The following is a 22,101-nucleotide window of genomic DNA, read 5'->3' as shown; positions in this document are numbered from 1 at the left end:
AGCATTCTGGTGGCAAAAATGAGGTCTATAGTTGATCTATGAGGTCTAAATCCATGTTGTTCCTCCTCAAGTGTAGATTCAACATATTTTCTAATCCTGCTCTCAAGGATGGATTCATAAATTTTGAGGCCATGTGATACCTCTGTAGTTGGTACATTTTTTTCTATCACCTTTTTTCAATAATGGGATGATGACTCTTTGTTTCCAGTCCAGATTCTATTTAGTACTCTATACATCCACTGTTGTCCAACCTCTCCTAGTGCTTTGATCATCTCAACACTTAATTCATCTGATCCAGTTGATGTGTTGTTTTTCAGCTTAGATATTGCTGTCTCTACTTCCAACCATGTTAGACTAATGGTATTTGTGCTGCCAAAATCATAAGGTTCGCCGTCTAATGGAGTGACATTTTCATAACAGTTCAGCAAAGTTTCAAAGTGCCTTTGGAACCCCTGTAATATTTCGGTCTTACCCCTAGTCACCTCACAGATTGGATAGATTCATTTTGATTTCTACTATTCTAAGCAATACTATATAACAGTTTTTTGTTTCCATCCTGCGTTATTTCAGTAGCCAGATCTTCCTTGCATTTCTGCTTTTCAGCTACAACTATTTGACCTGTAATTTTTTTTTTTTTTTTCTGTAAAGTGACAGCTTCTTCTCTATTTCACGTTGATCTCCCCGTGTTCTTGCTTGACATAAGGATCTTCTTGCATGGTTTCTGTCATTGATAGCCTTTTTAACCCTCTTAGTGCCGCCTCCCTTACTGCCGTGGTTGCTAAGATCACCAGAGAGAAAATGACTATTATGCAGCACCGAAGATAAAAAAACATATCCTATCACTTTTCAAGATATCTCATTGTAGTTTACATTTTCTTGTAGCTAAGTGATCCCTCTCTTCACTCATATTAATATCATGTAAATAATTCATACTGCCGAGTAAAAAAATTTAATTTGTTCATGCAATTTTTGAAAAATTTTAAAATTCAAATTTGGATCTCAATACATCCTAGTATTTTGATTGCACTCACCTAAATTTGGTATTCCTGTGCACATTGTTGCATTGTTTACTAGTTTGTAAAATATCAATGTTTTAAGAATAATAGTTCTTCTAAAAATAGATTAAAATACTGATTTGGTCTAGCATCAGGAGGAGGTGCACGTTTACGGTCAGGCGTCTCAAAGAATGCAGGAGAGGGTTGAAATTGTACGTCGTGATCAGACTGAATTTCACGGAAATCGAGAATCTGGTCATCATCATCATTACTGTCTCCGTCAACTTCATCATTATTCCCGTCACTATCATTACCATCTGAATCGGAAATTTCATGCACCACTGTCACACGAGTAAGTCGCATAACATCACCACTATTGTCATTGTTTGAAACGTTACCAGCATTATTATCACTCTCAGTATCATCTGAATCATCCCCTGACTCGATATAATCAGAATCATCACTCATTTGACATACTGTACCAAATCGTCATTAATTTCAAACACAATACGAGAACTAGTCGCTATTATTACGAACACAGAGTCTACAGGTACGCGCCAAACAGCTGAAATAGGAAAAAATCATAACATCAACACAATATCTCGCACAGAGATTTTGGTGGTAGATTTAGAAACTATGTAGTATCTACTACAGAGTGATGTCAACTGGAGCTGCCAACTGTCAGATATGTGCAAACTGTTACAACTTACATAGACAGCTAGCCTACAGAGGAGTGCAATTGCCACCAGGCAGTTTCTTTAGGTTTTCTTATTTGACTTTATCGTCCACATTTTCTGCTGCACCAACCACAACCTTCTTTAGAGTATCCCAATCTTCATCAACCAGTTTGTTCTCTTGGCAACAACCTGCGGACTCCTTCCCTGAATTCTTCCTTTGCACATGGCTCGTTTAGTCGCCAAGTTTTTATTTTTAGGATTCTTTTGTTACAGACTTTGGAAGGTGTCTTCTCTGCAATAACTGCAATCAACAGTCTATGGTCTCCACCAAGATCTTCACTTGGAATGACCTTGACATCATTGATATTTTTCCATACATTTTGATTTATCAGAATATAATCTATTACGGTACCTATTTTATCATCCCAGTGTTTTTATGGGAGTTACTCACTATCAGGTTTTTTCTCATACATAGATCTAGCATATATTCTCCCTCTTCATTTCTGTTTCCCATTCCATGAGGGCCCAGTGTGGATTCATATCCTCTTTGTTGTGAGCCAACTTGTGAATTAAAATCACCCATTACAATTAGATTGTCATACTCAGTGTGTTCTTCCAAGTTATCAAGGAAGTTTTCCTTTTCCTCTTTTGAGCATCCTACCTGTGAAGCATAGACTTGGATCACATTGTACTTTTTCCCTCCTAAGTTCACAGATAACTTAATTATCCTTTCACTAACAAACTCAACTTCACTACAGGCATCTATGTCTTTATGTATTAAAAACCCTACTCCATTCTTACACTCTACTTCATTTCCAGACCAGTAGAGACTATAGTCCAATCTGATATTCATTTTCCCAGTTTTCTTCCACTTTGTTTCACTCAGGCCTATGATCAGAAGTTTCCTCCTTTCCGTGAGGTCGACCAGCTCTTCAGTTTTGTTTGTCAATGTCAGAATATTTAATGTTCCCACTCTGATACTTTATCTTTGTTTGGTTTGGGTAGCTGTTGTAACATCAGGCTGTAAACCGTCATTCGCACCAAACTGATGTTGTTGTCGTGAATTCCTACATCCGAGGCTCTTATTATTCTTGAAAGCCACTTCTTCAGTAATCCCTCTGTTGATCTGCTGAGCCTAACACAGACGGAGATTTTCTTTCAGGGTTTTCTCCCTTAGCCTTTGGTGTCCAGTCACCTCAACCTGAATACAGGGTTGCCTCTTCTACCATCTCCACCGTACCGAAGTCCACCTTCTCCACTGTAGAAGTCGTTGAGGTCTTCACTCATAACCCTGAGCTGGGACCCTAACCAGATATTACACACCGGGTCAATGTGCTCTGGAACTCACATAAGCAGGGGCGCCACTCCCTGGGTAGGATTGCCCCCGAAAAGGGTCCCAACCTGCTACCTGTTAATGTTTGCGAGTGGTAGTAATGTTCGCTAGATCACCTTCTCCCAACATATAAGTAGACTTCCTCCTCCCTACTCCTTCACGACATCTTCAAGCTCCCCCTGGCCTGTCTGTCCAATCATGAGCGAGAGAGATATCCTGTACCATGATAACACTTGGATATATCCCGAACACGCCCGCCGAGGCAGACTTGTATGTGTCAGGCTCGACTCTCCGCATGACTCTCCAAGTTTTTCCAAACTTGGAAATAGCTGTGTGTTTCCCATCTGCCCGTACAATACAAATTACTAATATCTGACATTGACATCTTCCAGCTTCCTTACCTTACTACGCCAATATTGTAATAATAATAATAATAATAATAATAATAATAATATGCTGTTATAAATCCAATGTGGGGATGTGATATATACCATCACATAGTATTTTCTTGGGTTTAGCAAAATATCTCATTTCTTGTCTGTTAAGACAATAGTACTAACTTACTTGTACCAGGCTACTCCCTATCATCTATGCTATCTGACAATATTAGAGCACTGTTGATAAACTTAACCATAATAGGTATTTTATTTGATCCTATATTGACTTGTCAAAATCTATTAAAGAAACTATTTAAAATAGTTTGTTGGGTCCATCTTGTCAATACACTTAATGTTAATATAATACACTTAACATTAATGATTGATAATAGTTTCTTTAATAGGTATTAGAGCACTCGAGGCCTAAGGGAGTCTTTCATTTTCACGCCCTTCGTGGCCATTGTCTTTCGTTGACCGGTACCTTAATTTTTCAATTTTTTCTCTCCATTCTCCATTTTTTCTCTCAGATTATTGTTATGTAGAGGATGGTTGCCTTGTTGCACTTCCTTGTAAAACAATAATCATTACCACCACAAGAGTACTATTAACAGTAGATTTGATTGAACTAATTGAAATGTCCTCAGGGAATAGCTAATTTAGCCACTAACAGCTACAGTACATATTTCAAGGAAGACCTCTGGGATGTTGGGAACAAGATAATATTTAACAGAATGCATTCTAAATCTCAGAAGAGCTAAGACGTTTGGCAGAAGATTGGGTCCCATCTCCAGAATGTCATTCAATGAGGGTCCATTTTCTGTTTAGAAGAAGCACTTTGTATCTCTTTTTTCCTTCTTCAATGCCTGTTGAGGAAGATAGAATGTTGAATCTTCTTTGGAGGAGCAAGCTCCACCTGTCTCTTGCAGATATAATCAAACATCTGACGGTTGTAGACATTCTTTATAGTCTTCTTCCTGTAGTCTGCTTGTTATTGGTCGTAGACATCTCTCGGCATTCAGGCAGTTGCTAGGCGTGATTTAGGAAGACCACTCTTTATCATTTAGCTCATGGAATGGTTGAAATATCTCTAGGGTTGCAGAATCCTTCATTTTTAGTATTCCCTTGTGTTAGCCGATGTCTAAGCGTTCGTTAGTTACAACCAGCAATAAGCTGAAACCTGATCTAGATGAAGATTTGATGTCTGTCAGAGGTGGGCAAGTTTAACATTTTCCTTTGCTTTAATTACAATGGGTACATAATATTGCACACCCTTTTCTAATCCTATATCATCTTGTATGGACCTATGCATTTGTCTCTCATTCTATAAGTGTTCAAAATCCAGTAAATGGTTCTCCAGGAAATAAGTCTCTCAAAATTAATCCTGTATTTCTCAAGCATTTGATAAGCTTACAGTGGAACGCAAATTTGAGAGACGAAATTATTCAATACATGGTACTCTACCAACGAAGCTGCACTGATGGATGGCATGGCTTGGCTTTCAGTTCTATATTTATGTAATGCTCTCTCATCCTTGTCTGGATTCATACAAAAAAGAATCCTCTCAAGTTCCTCTTACATTATTGGTAGTGGATACGTTCAAGTTTTTCCATCAGTTTTCTGTTATACACTCTATACAATATCCTCCCTATCTTGGTCCACTTTCCTCTAGATGTGAAGACCATGAGTTGTCATGCAGTAGAACAATATCCCTTGGTCTTAATTTTATGAGTTTCCCAAGTGGCTGTCTTGCTTCGTGGAAGGTCTTCAGTTCAAGGAGGTACTCCTGTGTCAGTCTTTTCCAGATGTCATCCGTAAGATTCCAACACATTCTGAACCCAGTCATACAATCCTGACATGTTGTGGGTTCTAGGTTAACACATTACTGACCGGATGCTTGAGCTTGTCACATACCCTGTGGACCGGACATTTTTCTACTAAGCATACTAGGTGCACTTAATTATAAAAATGTACATAAATATTAAACCAGTCAATATTTTATCTTTAAAGTTGGTATGGGTACTCTCCAATGCCCCTAGTAGTAGTGGATCTGCCTTTACAAAACCATCTTCAGCGTCAATTCCTAACACATCATTAATGTTTACATCATTGTCGTCGTCAGAATCACTTGAATAAATAACTTCACTAGGTAAATTACGGCCTGTAGAGGCTTGAATATCACTTCCACTATCACTCTCACATTCAGGTTCCACTAATTCATTAGACTATTTCCATTCGAACGATCATCAGCATATCATTCTTTTAAAATATCGTCGTCAGCTAACATCTCATTCCACGGGTGCTCCATCTTGTCATTGACTGAACCGGCAGAAAGAAAGTCGACGTTTCGAAACTAAATCAAAGAATAACAGAAGCCGTGAGCAGAAGAAAAGTGGCAGATATACATCTACGATTTATTCTACTCAATGAGCATGTCTGAAATAGTTCAAGATATGGTCAAGAGATGTCACGGGAAGACCGAAAACAATGTCGTGAATAAAACCGAGATTTCTCGGGGCCCGTCACCTACCGCTGGCGAGCGTAGTACGAGATTTCTCGGGGCCCGTCACCCATGTGTTAAATGGTACTGTCAGAAGACGCACACTGTGAAAATTAGTTCTGACATCACTGGTGTGAAATCTTGCTAGGGAAATTTGTTTTCAGCTATGTCAAAGCATCTTGGTGTCCTGGGAATGTAAATGGCTACCTATCTGAACTCCCAACAAGCTGAGAACAAGAATAAACTGGAGGGCTTTGATATATTACCCTACCCAGAGGGTGTGAGGAAATTTGAACAGATGAAGAGAAGAGAAATTTAATGTCAAAAACGTAGCTTGTCTTAACCTACAAGAATTTCATTTAAATTCATTTACATAGTTTTGAGAAAGAATGACTAAAAAAGTAAGAATAGCCACATACAACATAAGAACTATGAGACTAGCTGAAGACCTGGAAAGACTAGAACAAGAACTGCATGACATAAAATGGGATATTCTGGGTATTTGTGAGACTTGCCTTCGAGGAGAAAAGGCTGAGACACTTCCATCAGGTCATATCATCTTACGTAATAATGGGGATGATTCTACACATGAGGTTGCTATTTTTGTCAATAAAAATATCAGAGAATTCATACACAAGATGATTTGTGTATCTCTCAGAGTGATATATATAGTCCTCAAATTGAATAGTAAATTCTCCATACAAGTCATACACATCTATGCTCCAACCAGTAATTCTGACGAAGAGGAAGTTTAACAGCTGTATGAAGATATCACAAAAGCGAAAAATTCAGAAAAATGTAACAAAGGCTTTTCAGTCTGTCAAACACACAGCAAATACAATGTAAATTATAACACTAGAAACATACCTGTAAAATACACACTAACATAAAAAGAATTTTACAGGTATGTTTATAGTGTTATAATTTACATTGTATTTGCTGTGTGTTTGACAGACTGAAAAGCCTTTGAGCCTTTGTTACATTTAACTAAGTCAACACTGGAAAACATGGCTTCATTCTTAGAAACAAAAAAAATCAGAAAAGGCACAACTCTATATCATCATAGGAGACTTCAATGCAAAAGTAGGTCAAAAGGAAATCGGAGGTCCAGAGAACATTGGTACATATGGACTAGGCAGTCGAAACGAAAGAGGTGAAAGATTGCTAGAATATCTCGCAGCCAAAAATCTCTATGAATACTTTCTTTAAAAAAACCATCCAACAAAAATGGACATGGAAGAGCCCCAATGGACAAACCAAGAATGAGATAGATTTTATCCTGACCAGCAAGAAGAAATATTGTACAGATGTTACTGTTATCAACAGATTTGAAACAGGAAGTGACCATAGGCTAGTTCGAGCAACCTTCACATTTGACCTCAAACTTGAACGGTCCAAAATGACAAGGGGGCACACTTTTCCAAGAGTAGAGGACTTAGAAAAACATCAATCATCATTTCAACAAGCTCTTACCAAAAAACTTAACCCAATAGAAGATTTGAAATACTTGGACATGAACAAACTTAATGAGAAAATTACAGTCAGTATTCAAAATGCAGCAAAGAAGATCCCATTGAAGAAAACTAATAAGAGGAGCCGACTTTCACTTAATACCATACAGCTCATTAAGGACAGGAAGACAATGGACAGGGATGCAGCAGAATACAAAAATCTTAACAAGACCATTCGCAAGGAAATAAGAAAAGATCTAAGGAAATTTAATAATAACATGATCATGCAGACAATTGAAGAAAATAAAAACATGAAGATTTTAAAGAACAACATGTCTACTGGAAGACCAAAAATTACAAAACTTAAGAACCAAAATGGAGAAATAGTCACAGATAGGCAAAATATTACTGAAGTTATTAGAGATTTCTACTACAAGCTGTATACATCAACCATTAATAAACCACCCAGTGATGAACAACTAGCCCAGAATTATACACCTGAAGTAACACCAGAAGTAACCACTGCTGAGATTGAAAATGCACTTAAACTACTAAGGAATAAAAAATCCCTTGGGGAGGATAAAATAACAAATGAAATGCTGAAATTAGGTGGGAGAGATCTGCTAGAAGCCGTGAGAATACTCCTCAACATGTGTATTAACTTTGAAAGAATACCAGAAAATTGGAAAAATGTGATCCCTGTGAGACGCCAGATGAAGGTTCATAGGGGTTAGAAATCTAACCCTCGGACTTGACAAAACATTTTATTTTTGTCAAGTAGCTCTTTAGCCACTCAAAAATACTCCCGGACATTCCATACGCTGACAACTTTCTCAACAAGGCTTCGTGTTGTAAAAAGTCGAAGGCTTTGGAGAAGTCAGTATATATCACATCAACCTGTTTACCTTTGTCCAATGCATCTGAAATTGAAGATAAATAAACTGCCAGATTGGTAACAGTTGACCTGCCTTTAACGAATCCGTGCTGTGATGGGTCTGTGTACTGACTAAGAGTCATACAAGCAATTATATATGACTTTCTTCGCCACCTTTGATAAATGTGAGAGCAGCACTACTGGTCTATAATTATCGAAAAACACCTTATCACCTTTCTTAAAGATACGGATTATGTAGCACTTTTTCCACTCAGCTGGAAAACACCCACACTTACATGATTTATTTATAATTTCACATAGTGGAATTGCTAGTTGGGAAGCACATTCACGGAGGACGATGCCAGGTATCTCGTCAGGGCCACATCATTTGTTGATATCCACCAATGACGGGATCTTTCATTGATAGTGACAGTCTAGGGATAGTAAGCCCGCCTCTTACCTGGAAGCCTGGAGTTCAATTCCTGGTCAGGATGGATTTTTATGTAGATCTGAGGACTGTTTTGAGGTTCATTATCAGAATTGGGTAGATATTTAATGGTTAGATAGCAGTCAAAAGGATTAGTCTTTCTGATCATGCATCATCTCTTAATCTGCAGGCCTTCGGTATGAGCAGCGGTTATTTGGTAGATCAGAGCCCATCAGAGCTCCACAGGGTTTTTAATTATTTCAGCAAAATTACACATAACTCTTTAAAAAAATTGTTACACCCAGTGTCTCAGTTATGGCTGGACTAGTCAGCACTTGTAAGCATTTATAATTCTAACGAGAGTTAGCATATATGTTAATATATATTTTGTAAAATTGTAATCTAGTAATACTGTTACATCAGGATGATCTCTGAAAGTAGGATGGCTACTAGTACCTTTTTTTCCTTATATACAAAAGTTTCTTATTCATAAGTTATATCCTATGGGGAAATTGTGTATTGTATCAGTGAATCATCTACTACTTCTTCTCTCTCTCTCTCTCTCTCTCTCTCTCTCTCTCCATTAAGGATTTTTTTTTGTATACCTAGATTTATTTGTGATAATATGTTTTGTTATATACTGGATACACTACAAGAATACAGGTTGTTCACAAAGTCACCCAACCCTATGAGCAACAGTTTGTTTTACAGTGGGTACCATTCTTTGCTCCACACAAGTGGATGCATTTAGTCATGTTATTGAAAAACTTCTACAATGTTTGTAATGAGATTGCATTGATACAGTTCTGAGTATTTGCCTGCAATTCTTGAATACTGTGCCGGTGAGTAACATGGGTGCTCCTGCAAGAAAAGGTTTGGGGTTGTTAATCTGGAAATCATGCTGACCATAACCCTTGTGAGACTACTCATCTTAGAAAACTCTCCTTCAAGTAAGCCACAGTGCTCATGGCTGTGCGGGCTGTTTGTCCTGTTGAAACCACGTGTCTGCAAATTATCGTCTGACAACATATTGACAATTTCTAAACTGGTTACTATTCACTGTGTCTTTGTGAAAAGTAATGAAGATATGGCTATAAGACATGACACACCACACTCCAGTTTTCTGTACATGAAGACGTGTCTCATGCTTTTCATATGGGTTTTATGCAACCCATTTATGCGATTTCCGAGAATTGATGTATCCATCCAGATGGAAACGGAACATCAGACCAATACCAATCATCCAGCTCTTCCCCATTCAACATTACAGATCTGATGGATCATTAACAGTAAGCGTGTCGAGTTGCAAGGTCGCCAGGTTGCCGCTGATGTCCGACACAGACATTGTGGAGGTGCACTTTCAAGCACTTGTGCAAAATCATATGGGCACTGTCATCAAAGCCCAGACTATCTTAAAAAGTGTTGCACTGACTTGTTGGAACTTGCATTACATGCAGAGCTCATGTGTCAGTTTCTCCATTAACACCTTCAGTTCATCACTTTGCGATGCATTGATGACATTCCCTGTCTTCTGAAACTTGTCATGTAGCTGTTTGGTGGAGTATTTGTTCTGTAATACTTCCTGCCATCTCTCCTCAACAGGCCTCCTGCATCCCAGAGTAATGCCTCGAGTGGATGGACTGCGTGACAAAGAATGTATGATGTATGCTGGTCCAGTGTATAACCCGCGATTGCTTAGTTGTTCTTTATGACCTGTGAAAGAAAAGAAAACATTTACGTAGGATTGGATGACTTTTTGAACATCCTGTAGTTCAACATCTGTTTGTCCCATTACTCAGAATGTGTGTTCTCCACGTTTGTTACGTTAATCATCAGTGTGTTTTCTCCACAAAAATACTGTGTGACATACCTTTTCCTGTCAGGAAATTCATATAGCACAAGAGACAATTTGTTATTAAAACATACTGTGTTAACATTTTTATAAGCTGTACTTATTGCTCATGAATCTGGATTATAGTGGTTCATTTTAGTGCCACAGTAGTGAACATACAACATTGTTGAAGAAACAAAATAAAACTTGTGGATGCACGTACACCTCCCACCATCAAATTTAGAACCTTTTAAAAATGTTGTTCCTCCAGTCCTATGAATCCTAACATAGTGATATTCATTGTGCCGTATACCTGAAACTTGTTCTTCAGCCTGCAGAGAAATGCATTGTTTGTTTTGTTTTGTTTTTATTGCAAGATTTTCAAAATCCTCATTGTAAAATTCACACTAAACCATGACTTCCATATTAGTCACAAAATTTTTTACATTTTGAAGTGTTTTTTTTTTTTAATGTCGGTAATCAGATTAATGACCTGAACTTCAGTGGTTTGCATATTTGCACCGTAAGCAATGGAAAAAAAAAAAAAGCTCTCAGAATCTCAATATTAGAAAATAATTTATAACAAACTTTCTGTTAAAGATGGGCTAAAGATGGAGTTTTGGGTTATGGACAACGTTAGGAAGGAGAGCCATGGAATTATCGTGAAAACTATAGAACTTATGATTTAAATTACTGTAAAAAACTACAGTTTTGAGGAAACAAGTGACAAATGTAAGCTTGGCAGGCTGGAGTTGATGGAAATGGCCAACAACTTTGATCACATGAGAGTATGTTTTATAACTCAGTCAAGTTCCTTTCAATTTAATATGGTAAAAATTGAAATGGATTTTTTTGGTTTTGTTTATACCCTGGAAGGTGTAGGTCCTCCTCTGAAACAGGACCCAACCGTTCTTTCATTATAGTCCAGTTTGAACAACTGTCTGTTGTATGGTAACAAAGTTTCAATCTCTTAAGGATACATGAGCATGGAAAATTTTACATCTTTGAATGCATGCATTTCAGAATTGTTTCTTGTGCTTCCATTTTGCCAGAGGGTTATAAAAATCACAACATGCAGTGAACAATTTTCTCCAAGCCAAATAATAATGATAAATATAAAGTAACTGCCTTATTTCTTTCAGGGTGTTTCAAAATCCAATAAAACTACCATTTTTACAGTATTGGTACACGTTTCTCCAAAAAAAATGTGCTTGTTAGAGGTCTGATTTCTTGTTTAGTTTTTGCAAACCATGCAGGTTTAATGAATGGAGAGATATTCATCAAAACCTTGATTTTTAAGTTTTAATGAAGTAAAAATATTATTTATGTTAAGTTTTTAGCTTCTTACATTATTCTTTATCAGTAAAGCAACTTGCTCATTTGTCAGGCTTTATGTTCTCAACATTTCAGCAGGAGAAAGATAGTCTCCGAACAGAACAGTGTAATATAAATGTACCTAATTTGCAGAATATATTGTGTAAAATTATTTTCATTGAGCCTACAGAAGAAGAGTATTTCCAACAAAAAAAATGACAAGCTTAATTTAATAATCTCCCTAACATTTTATTTGTGCATTTTGATGCTAATGACTTCATTAGCTTTGTACTGTACATTATTTTAAAATGTGTATGTTGCCTTATTATCCTGTATCATATGGAAGTTGGTTGTTCCCTTATATGAATGTTTCTTTTGCCACCTAGAATCACAAAAAGTTTGTTTATATGTTCATTGTAGATGTATATAATTTCTTGCCTCAAATATGTAGTTATTTAATTATTTATTATTTGTATAAAATGTAATTTATCATGAAAGGATGTATTTTTTGTTGCTGTGTTATTGTTTCTTGTACAGGGAGTAATTTCCAACAAATAAGTGTAAATTTATTTTATAGCAGATGGATACAAAGTTAGTAGAACTTGTTGTTGAAGTTGTTTGCTGTGATTATTAAATGCTCATAAATTTATCAATTTTTGTATATTTTATTTTAATTTTTATAAACTTCTACTATGGGGCTTTGTTGGATTTGTTTTTGTTATAATTATAATTACGACATTACTTTGTTCTGTATATTGTACACTACAGCTGCGCATTGGTACACAGGTGCAGAAAAATGCTGATGATGATGCCTAAATAGAGAGAAAGAATATCCTCCAGGGATAGCTGGCTTTAGCGAAGGGTTACCATCTGGTAGAGCCCAAAAATTAAAGATAAAATAATTATAATAAAATTTTGGATAATTATAAATGAGAAATACCTAAAGGCAGCTACCTCAACGAGGAAGAATTTTTTTTGATGGAACAATACAGGTGATGGTATACAATGTACAGAGTCTCTTAAAGCCCTTAGGGGCTATTTTTTTGTACTGTAGATAAATTTATCTTAAATCGTTTGAAAAATTCCTTGATAAACTCAGAACTATTCCACGAGGACCAACCAACAGTCCTGTGGCTTCCGATCTTTTGACTTGGTATTTTTCTTTCAGATATCTGAAGTAAGTTTCATAGTGTCTTTCCTTTGTCTTAAGGACTCTCGCCTTCAAATCTTTCTGTTCATTTATGAAGCTGCTCTTCCACTTTCTGATAGCTGTTATATCTACTCATTTAGTAGAGCCTTCAGATGATAAACAGGCTACTTTCATACACTTCAAATCCACAACATTTCTGCACACTCAGTAATAGTACTCCTGACCCCGTGACGTCTGTTGTTCCTAAGACGTTCCCCTTTATGACAGAAGTCAACGCAAGGGAGGGTTTCATTCTTGTTGCAATACTACTTTACTTATCATATGGCTTTCAGTGCCGGGAATGTCTGAGCACATGTTTGGCTCTCCTGGTGCAGGTCTTTCTGTTTGACGCCCATGAGCGGCCAGTATGTCTGGATGTGGGATGATGATGAGGTAGGGAGAAGGTAAACCCGGTTTTGGCACATAGCCTTCTCATGTCGAATAAAACGAAGAGGTCTGATCAAAGCTTTACGTCTCCATCCAACGGATGAATCGCCCTCAACAGCGTCACATGCCCTCACTCCATATGATTTATAACTGTTAGGGTCTTCAGTTTGCCGAAACCAACTTTGAGTAAATAAATATATAAACTACCCGAAAGAGAAAATACAGAGCTCGATAGCTGCAGTCGCTTAATTGCAGCCAGTATTCAGGACATAGTGGGTTCGAGCCCCACTGTCGGCAATCCTGAATATGGTTTTCCATGGTTACCCATTTTCACACCAGGAAAATGCTGGGGCTGTACCTTAATAAAGGCCACGGCCACTTCTTTTCCACTCCTAGCCCTTTCCTGTCCCATCACCATAAGACCTATCTGTGTTGGTGCAACGTAAAGCACCTTGTAAAAAAAAAAAGAGAGAGAGAAAATATAAAATGGTAGCAGTATTACACCTGCAAAAGGAACAACTTAATTAAAATAGAATGATATGTTTCGTTCTTGAAAGAACATCATCAGATTGTATCAAATCACACTCAAATATTTGTTTATTTCTTTTTAAATACTTAGGAACTTGAAATCTGGAATTTATCTTAATGATGTCCTTTGTCTCTATCTAGCATTTTCTGAACACTGTGGAGGGGTTTGGAATTGAATCCAGGCTTTTAGCATGCAGTCTGCCGATTAGGAAGTATATATCGCCACCTCTCCTTCCCAACCAGCCAACATTCTGATGATCAAATTATTTTTCGACCAACTGGACTCTGAACTGGACACCTTAACGATCGTGGCCACCAGGCTGGCTATTCTCATTGCAATGATGGCAAAAGACTTATTGACTCCTGCTAGGGACACCACAGACTGGGTTAACATTTCACTTCATCTTTATGGCATTCATCCAGCTAAGTTGGAATTGATCTCCTGTGCCTGATATTAAGGGATCAAGTGCTTGAATGCAGTAGGTAGTGCCTGTAAATTTACTTGCATATTTTAAAAAACCCTTGTCAGTGCTAAATCTTGACAATTAAAGGGCCCCTATTGGCATATCATTGGATATCTCATATACAAACTGTAACAGAATCCAATACTCACACTTCTATACTCGGAGTCAACTCATGTCCTAAGCTGTCCCTTTGATGTTATATAAAAGCCGCTTATATTACCTGCCGCTTTCAGGAGGACAATCAAGATGGAGAAAGGGAAAGAAGAGAAGTGCTCACACGCAGAAGGATATTTTCTTCAGTTGAGTTGATTACCAGTATAACATCAAAGGAACCACTTAGGACTTGAGTTGACGCAGACTATAGAGGTGATAAATTTAAAAAATATGTTTTATTAAACATATGTCAGAAAATTATAACTGAGGTACTTCTTGTCATGATTGGGAACAAAACTACAGTATTACAATTCAGTAAAATTGAAATCCTTTACAAAAACTTTTGAAAAGTGAGGCCTCCTGCTGCAATTCGAGCTCTGCAACAACATGTCATTGCCTGTTATACATGCTTTAAGACTTGAAGCATGTGCTATCCAGAGTAGGCTGCTGCAAAATCCCAACTAACAAAGCCCTTCCTCTGATTAAGTTGCAGTCTCATACACCAGTGACCCCACACAGAGTCAAGTGGGCTGAGGTCGGGAGAATTGGCAGGTCATTATGTGGGTAAAACTGGCAATCCTATAAAAACTTATATCTTTCCAAGGACCTCAAGATTGTATGCTTTGAATGGGTTGTTTTTTTAGTCTGTTCAGTCGTCTCAATTTCAGTTTAATAAATTATATATACAGTGAAACTTCTCATTTACAGGCATGAAAGGGATGTAACTTTACAATGTGTATTATGCACCTACTGTATATACTCTTTAAATGAAACAGATTACTTTAACTACCCTTAGCTTTTGGAAATTTACTTTTCTTCTTGTCATCACCATTTTCATACCACTGCCTTAACCCTAGATTTGGCAACTGTTGAATATTCTACACTTGGTTCCCTGCTTTAGCAGCACTGTCGAATAATCGACATGTTCATATTTCTTCTCGTAATTTCCTCATTTCTTCAACTGATGTCATGATAGTCTACTTCTTATCGTTCACAATGTCGACAGCAGCCGTGAATTCAGTTTCATTCATATTTATAACCTCTTGGGGCGCAATTTCACAGAAAGAAATTAGTGTAGTTTTCCAACAGTTTGAGCGCCATCTCTGTAATGTTTGTAAACAAACCTTCACGGGCTCTGCTTTGCTATTCTATTTCATTTTATTTTGTAGTTTTCTGTTTGATGTGTGTTATTTACTTCAGTACATTTATTATTTGATTTATTATATACATTTTTAATGCAGTGTGTATCTAAATATGGCATCTTCACATCTTTACAGAAAATGAGAAATAAAGTAGTGCAAAATTTGTTGGAAGATGAAAGTGACACCTTTGACTTTGAGGTTATTGAGAATGAACCTACCGGGTGAGTTGGCTGTGCTGTTAGGTGCGCGCAGCTGTGAGCTTCCAAATGATTGCATGCCAATACATTTTCCGTAATATTTTCAAGAATATACCTCTCAGAATAATGAAACTTTTCGTAGTGCGTTACAGATACATTATTGACAATCAGTATATCTCTGTTTGTGACAAGTTCCAGGTTTGTGTACATATGATCGAAGGATTTATTATTGTTACGGGGATACCTGTGGGGCAGAAATAGGTTAAAGAAGGTGCCGGGGTGAATGGATCTATCTACAATATCAGAATTAATTTAAAACTTTAACTGAAGGTTATATTTCTTCAAAAAACAACTTAACAAGTTTTCACTCAGTGAATATAAAAACATGTCAGGGTACAAAAGTAAAAAAGGGTGGAACACCCCACGAGTAGGGAATTTAACAAGTTTGGGCTTCAAGCCCTCGATTTACAGTTTCTGAGCTACGAGCTCAACTTTACAAAATTTCAATTCAAAATGAGGAACCATTTAGTCAAGGGCAGAAATCCCCTAATTCAAGAGCACTTGCTCCCTAAATTACAATATCTAGCCTTCCAGAGGCACTCTTTACTCTTTGAAAAAGAGCTAACAGGCTCTCAGTTTCTTACAGCCCGCTCAAGGCAATATTATATCAAAATGTTACACTCTATGGCCTCACAAGGCATGAATTACAAATAGAAATAGTTTTATACAGGGGTATCTAGTACCCAACCTACAGGGCCTTTGCGAAAAAGAACAGGTTAAATAAACGGCCTGAACACAACCAAAACGGAGGCATAGAATGCGCTCCCAGATAATGAAATGTTAAAACCTACAGGGCTCTAGGCTGATGAAACTGGGGCTAGTCCCAAACTACTGAGGTGGCATGCATGGAAATGACTGTAATACATTACAGGAAGAAAGGTTGCAAAATAGTAGTCACCTCGAACCGAGATGAAGGGGAGCTCGAGAGAGTAACTCACTCTCTATCCCTGATTTACAGTTAAAGATTTTATGAAGTTGTACATTAGCCGAAAGAAAATTTACATTTTAGAAAAGTATGTTACATAGTTAAGATTCGGACCTTCCCCTCAGATAAAGTTGCGGAAACAGCAAGAAAGATAGAATTTACGTGGCCATTACCTGGTAGATGTTCTGCCGGCCGAAGAAAGAGGCGCTCCGCCTCGTGCCTTAACACACACACTTAGAAAGATTGTGATCAATTGACAAGGAAACTCGGAAAGCCACAACTTATATACCCTCAGGGAAGGTTCAAGAGAATTCAGGACTACTCCAGACATGCCCTTTCAATATTTATTGGTTAACACAAGGTGAACAAGAAATGCGGGATTGGTTGAAAATTAATTACAAAAATTCCTGATTGGCTAGATTCAAAACTGGCGGAAAGAAAAAGTGTGTTGCCAACCCAGAAATAAATGAACATAGATTCAGTTATGGAAAACCTAGAAATACGAAACTTCTTTAAGTTATTGCACCAGAGTGCATGATCAGAGTGTTTTGGTAGTGACATCTGTGGAAAAATGTCCAAACTTCTTGATGTATAGCAAAACAAAACAAGTAGAAATTCAATCAGTTTAGGAAACTTCACAATAACACAATTACTTAATATTTCAGTAGTGACATCTTCTGATTAAAGTTCCAAGTTCATATAGTATAAGCTCGCCTTTTGATCGATAGAGAAGTTTATTAAGGCGTTTATTTTGAATGAGCGGAGTTGAGGTGTACCTCCCAGTACAATTATTATTTTGAATTTAGTAATAACACGTTTTAAACAACTGTACATTTTTCTAGTCAATACATTTATGGAATATTGTCACCACGACAATCCTCACTGTATTAGCTTTACATAGATATATAAAACTTCGTAGATTTATTTTATATCTTGCGGATATTTTGTATTTTATTTAGACAAGTAAAGGTTTAAAAATATAGCTGCCACCACAAGATTTAACATTGCCAGTCCATTTTGGTGAACATATTTTTAAACTGCTCTTGACATAAGAATAAGTAATTGGTCATAATTTTTGACACCAAAGTTCACCAAAATGGATCCCTCGAATTTAGTTTTTATGAAGCATGATAATTCTCTTTGCCCAGGGTGTGTGCATGAGGCTGTGTTCTGGTACCTCTGATAAATACTACTCAACCATACACAAATGAACAAATGACTGGAAAGTATTCCCCCTAAGAAATGAAGATTTTCTACAACTCTACATAATACATCAATCACGGGAAACACACTGGAACAGAACGTACCAGCATAACACATGAAAGTCCGGCCCCGCGGTGTAGGGGGCAACATGTCTGCCTGTCACCCAGCGGCCCTGGGTTCGATTCCCAGCCGGGTCAGGGGGTTTTAATTGTAATGATTAATATCCCTGCCCTGGGGACTGGGTGTTTGTGACGTCCTTAATCTTCCTTCCCTCATACACAACATTCCACACTACCGCCATTCCAATTACACGCAGGTTCATACAATATGGTGCCAGTAGGCGCAAAAGATCCACATGGGTTGCCGCCCCGAACAAATAGCTCCATTAACACATGAGTGACGGGCCCCAGGAAATCTCAGTTTTATTCACGACATAGTTTTCACTCTCCTCATGACATCTCTTGACCATATATTGAACTATTTCGGACTTGCGCGTTGAGTAAAATAAATTGTAGATGTATATCTGCCACTTTTCCTTTCTTCACGGCCTTCTTTTATTCTTTTAGTTTCAAAAGAAACTTTCTTTCTGCCAGTTAAATGAATATATTGTGGTTCCACCTATTCAATACAAGAAAACTTATTAATGCAAGGTTACATTATAAGTCAATCACAATTGGGACTGGTTTCGACCTTTAGTCAGGGTCATCTTCAGCCTGTCATTTAAAAGGTGCAAGATAAAAATTCCCTGGCAAATAACAAGAAAACATTTTTCACATGACGAAAGTTCAATATCTTATAAAAAAGATGCACTGGGTAATCAAAAGTGTTTTAAATTTATCAAAAGGTGTAAGGTAAAAAATTCACTAACAAATAAGACGTAGGAAACAAACTTTTTCACATGACCAAAGTTCAATATCATAGAAGGAAGATGCATTGGGTATTCAAAACATGACTACAAGATCCAACATCGAGATAATTATTCTTCTCCACATCAAGATTTAAAATACTTTTGAATACCCACTGCATCTTTCTTATATGATAATAAACTTTCGTCATGTGAAAAAAGTTTGTTTTCTACGTTCTCTTGTTATTTGCTAGTGATTTTTTTACCACCTTGCACCTTTTAAACGACAGGCTGAAGATGACCCTGACTAAAGGTCGAAACCGGTCCCAGTTGTGAGTGAGTTATATTGTAACCTTGCATTAATAAGTTATCTTGTGTTGAATAGGTGGAACCACAATATATTATTAATTTAATTATAATCTCAGTTCAATACGGACCAAATGAAATTCTTATCATTTCTTTCTGCCAGTTAGGTCAATGATAAGATGGTGCGCTTGCGTAATACATTGTTAGCTGACGACGATATTTTAGAAGAATTGTATGCCGATGATCGTTCAGGTGGATAAAGTGATTGTGAATTAGTGGAAACTGAATGGCTAAATGGTTAGCATGCTAGCCTCTGGCCCCATGAGTCCCAGGTTCGATTCCCGGCATGGTCGTGAATTTTAACCATCATTGGTTAATTTCTCTGACGTGCGGGCTGAGTGTATGTGACGTCTTCATCATCATCATCATCATCACCACGGTGCGCAGGTCGCCTACGGGAGTCAAATCGAAAGACCTGCACCTGGCGAGCCGAACATGTCTTCGGACACTCCCAGCACTAAAAGCAATACGCCATTTCAATGTAAAAGTGATAGTGGAAGTGATATTCAAGCCTCTACAAGTCATAATTTACATATTGTGTCCATTTATTCAAGTGACTCTGATGACAACAATGTAAACATTGATGATGTATTAGGAACCGACGCTGACGATGGTTTTACGAAAGCAGATCCATCAACTTTAAAGATAAAATCTCGACCAGTTTAATATTTTTATACATTTTTATAATCATGCGGACTCTAGTATGCTCAGTAGAAAAATGTCCGGTCCACAGGGTATGTGACAAGCTCAAGCATCCGTTCAGCAATGAGTTAACATTGATATATGCATCAACCAGCTGTCGCATTAAATCCTGGATGTGCTGATGTATCCCTGCAGTATTGTGTATGCATGTGTCGATGCTAACAGAGAGCATTTTTGAACATTTCATGTGGTATGCTGGAACATTCTGTTCTTGTGTGCTTCCCACAATTAATGTACTATGTAGAGTTGGAGAAAATTATTTCTAATATGGAATTTTCAGATGCATGTCCATATAACATATCTTCTTCTAGATATGAGAAACTAGGTGATGTACCCGTGCTTCGCATCGCTACGGGATTCTCAGGAAGACTGACTTTGTGGTTTTCCTAACTGAAGTCAACATAGGTCATTACGAAAACTTCAGTAGGAATGTAGCGATTAAAAGCAATGTTATCACATAAAATACTCGATCAAATGAAAAACTGCACATTTTCTCACGAACAGTACTACGGTGCCGATCTAACAGTCCAAAGTTTCGGAGATGGAATGGCCAGGCCGCTGACAGCCGTGAACACTTCTGCCATTATTCCGTTAAATATGCACACTTCTCATTCCAATCAATGCCTCAGAGTAGGGATTGAATAGCTCGAATGCTATGATGAACCAGTGTGTTACGTACCAGTAGTATCGGAAAATTTATGAAGCAGAGGAATGGCATGCTCAAGAAGAAAGTTACCTAACTCCTCAGCTACTTCCCACCAATATTTTGGCAGACTGTTAAACTCATACGGATGGGTGAGTTGGCCGTGTGGTTAGGGGCGGGCAGCTGTGAGCTTGCATCCGGGAGATAGTGGATACGAACCCCACTGTTGGTAGCCCTGAGGATGTTATTCCGTGGATTCCCTTTTCACACCAGGCAAATGCTGGGGCTGTACCTTAATTAAGGCCAAGGCCGCTTCCTTCACACTCGTAGCCCTTTCCTATCCCATCGTTGCCATAAGACCTAACTGTGTCGGTGCGACGTAAGTCAAATTTTAAAAAATACTCGGTACGCAGCAGTAATCCTATCTATTGGAGGTGAGTGGCAGCAGAAGACAAAGCACATCACAACAAACAATGGTCAATGTAATGTTATTGTTGATCAATTTTATGAGCTTTCTATATTGTAGGCCTTCACGTTTAGTTTTCTTTCGACTCTGTGATATTAGGGCGTCTTATAAAATTATTTATAGCGTAGACTGTAGTTCCTTATTCTCCGAATTTACATACCGATTTTCATTAAATCCTGTTTATCTCTGGTCATAGCCGGTATGGTAACAATGTATAAGACATAAATGATCGGAACTATAATACTACAGTATCGATACGACCACTAATAACAAAATTATTTGGGAATTAAATTTAAGGCCTACCCCTAAACTACCATTTCATTCAGCGTGAATAAAATTATTTGTGGCCTAGATTATAGCGACGTATTCACAGACTTTGCATACCGATTTTCATTAAGATAGGACCGCTGATAACATAAATATTTGAGAATTCCATTCTAGGCCTTCCCCTAAACTATCATTTTTCTCAGTGTGAATACAATTATTTATGGCTTAGATTGTAACAACTTATACCTCGACTTCCCCTACCGATTTTTATTAAGATACGACCATTAATAACAAATATTTGAGATTTAAATTTTAGGCCTTCCCCTAAACTACCATTTCAGTCAGCGTGAATAAAATTATTTATGGCCTGGATTGTAACGACTTATTACCTGACTTTGTATACCGATTTTCATTAAACTTGCTTCAGCCGTTTTCTCGTGATGCGTGTACATACATACAGACAGACAGACAGAAATTACGGAAAAGTAAAAAGTGCATTTCCTTGTTACTGGGGGCACGACTGATACAGAAATGCCATCCTTTTTAAATTCTGAGCAATGTACAGACAAAACTCTTATTTTATATATATAGATGTGTACTGGAAGTTTGGCCATACCTTATTGTTTTACCCTGTATAAAAAGCTAAATCTGAAATAAAAAACTTTATGAGAAAACATGGGTCCCGTTCTTTAGCAGCTCAAGGTGACTGTGATATACTACCACTAGTAGTAATTGACAGGCTGACAAATTCAGAAGTGGCACAATTCGCTGAATATGTGTTACCATACA

The 22,101-nt window shown here is 37.5% G+C and overlaps 1 protein-coding gene across 2 annotated transcripts in view; it reads left to right on the top strand.

The window, feature by feature from the left end:
* Positions 1–22,101, top strand: part of Swt1 (Swt1 RNA endoribonuclease) — a 241,258-nt gene that overhangs the window by 214,088 nt on the left and 5,069 nt on the right. The window lies entirely within an intron of this gene.

Source organism: Anabrus simplex, chromosome 12, assembly GCF_040414725.1.
Source record: "Anabrus simplex isolate iqAnaSimp1 chromosome 12, ASM4041472v1, whole genome shotgun sequence".
In the NCBI taxonomy this organism is placed as follows: domain Eukaryota; kingdom Metazoa; phylum Arthropoda; class Insecta; order Orthoptera; family Tettigoniidae; genus Anabrus; species Anabrus simplex.
This window is presented reverse-complemented; position numbering and strand designations above follow the sequence as displayed.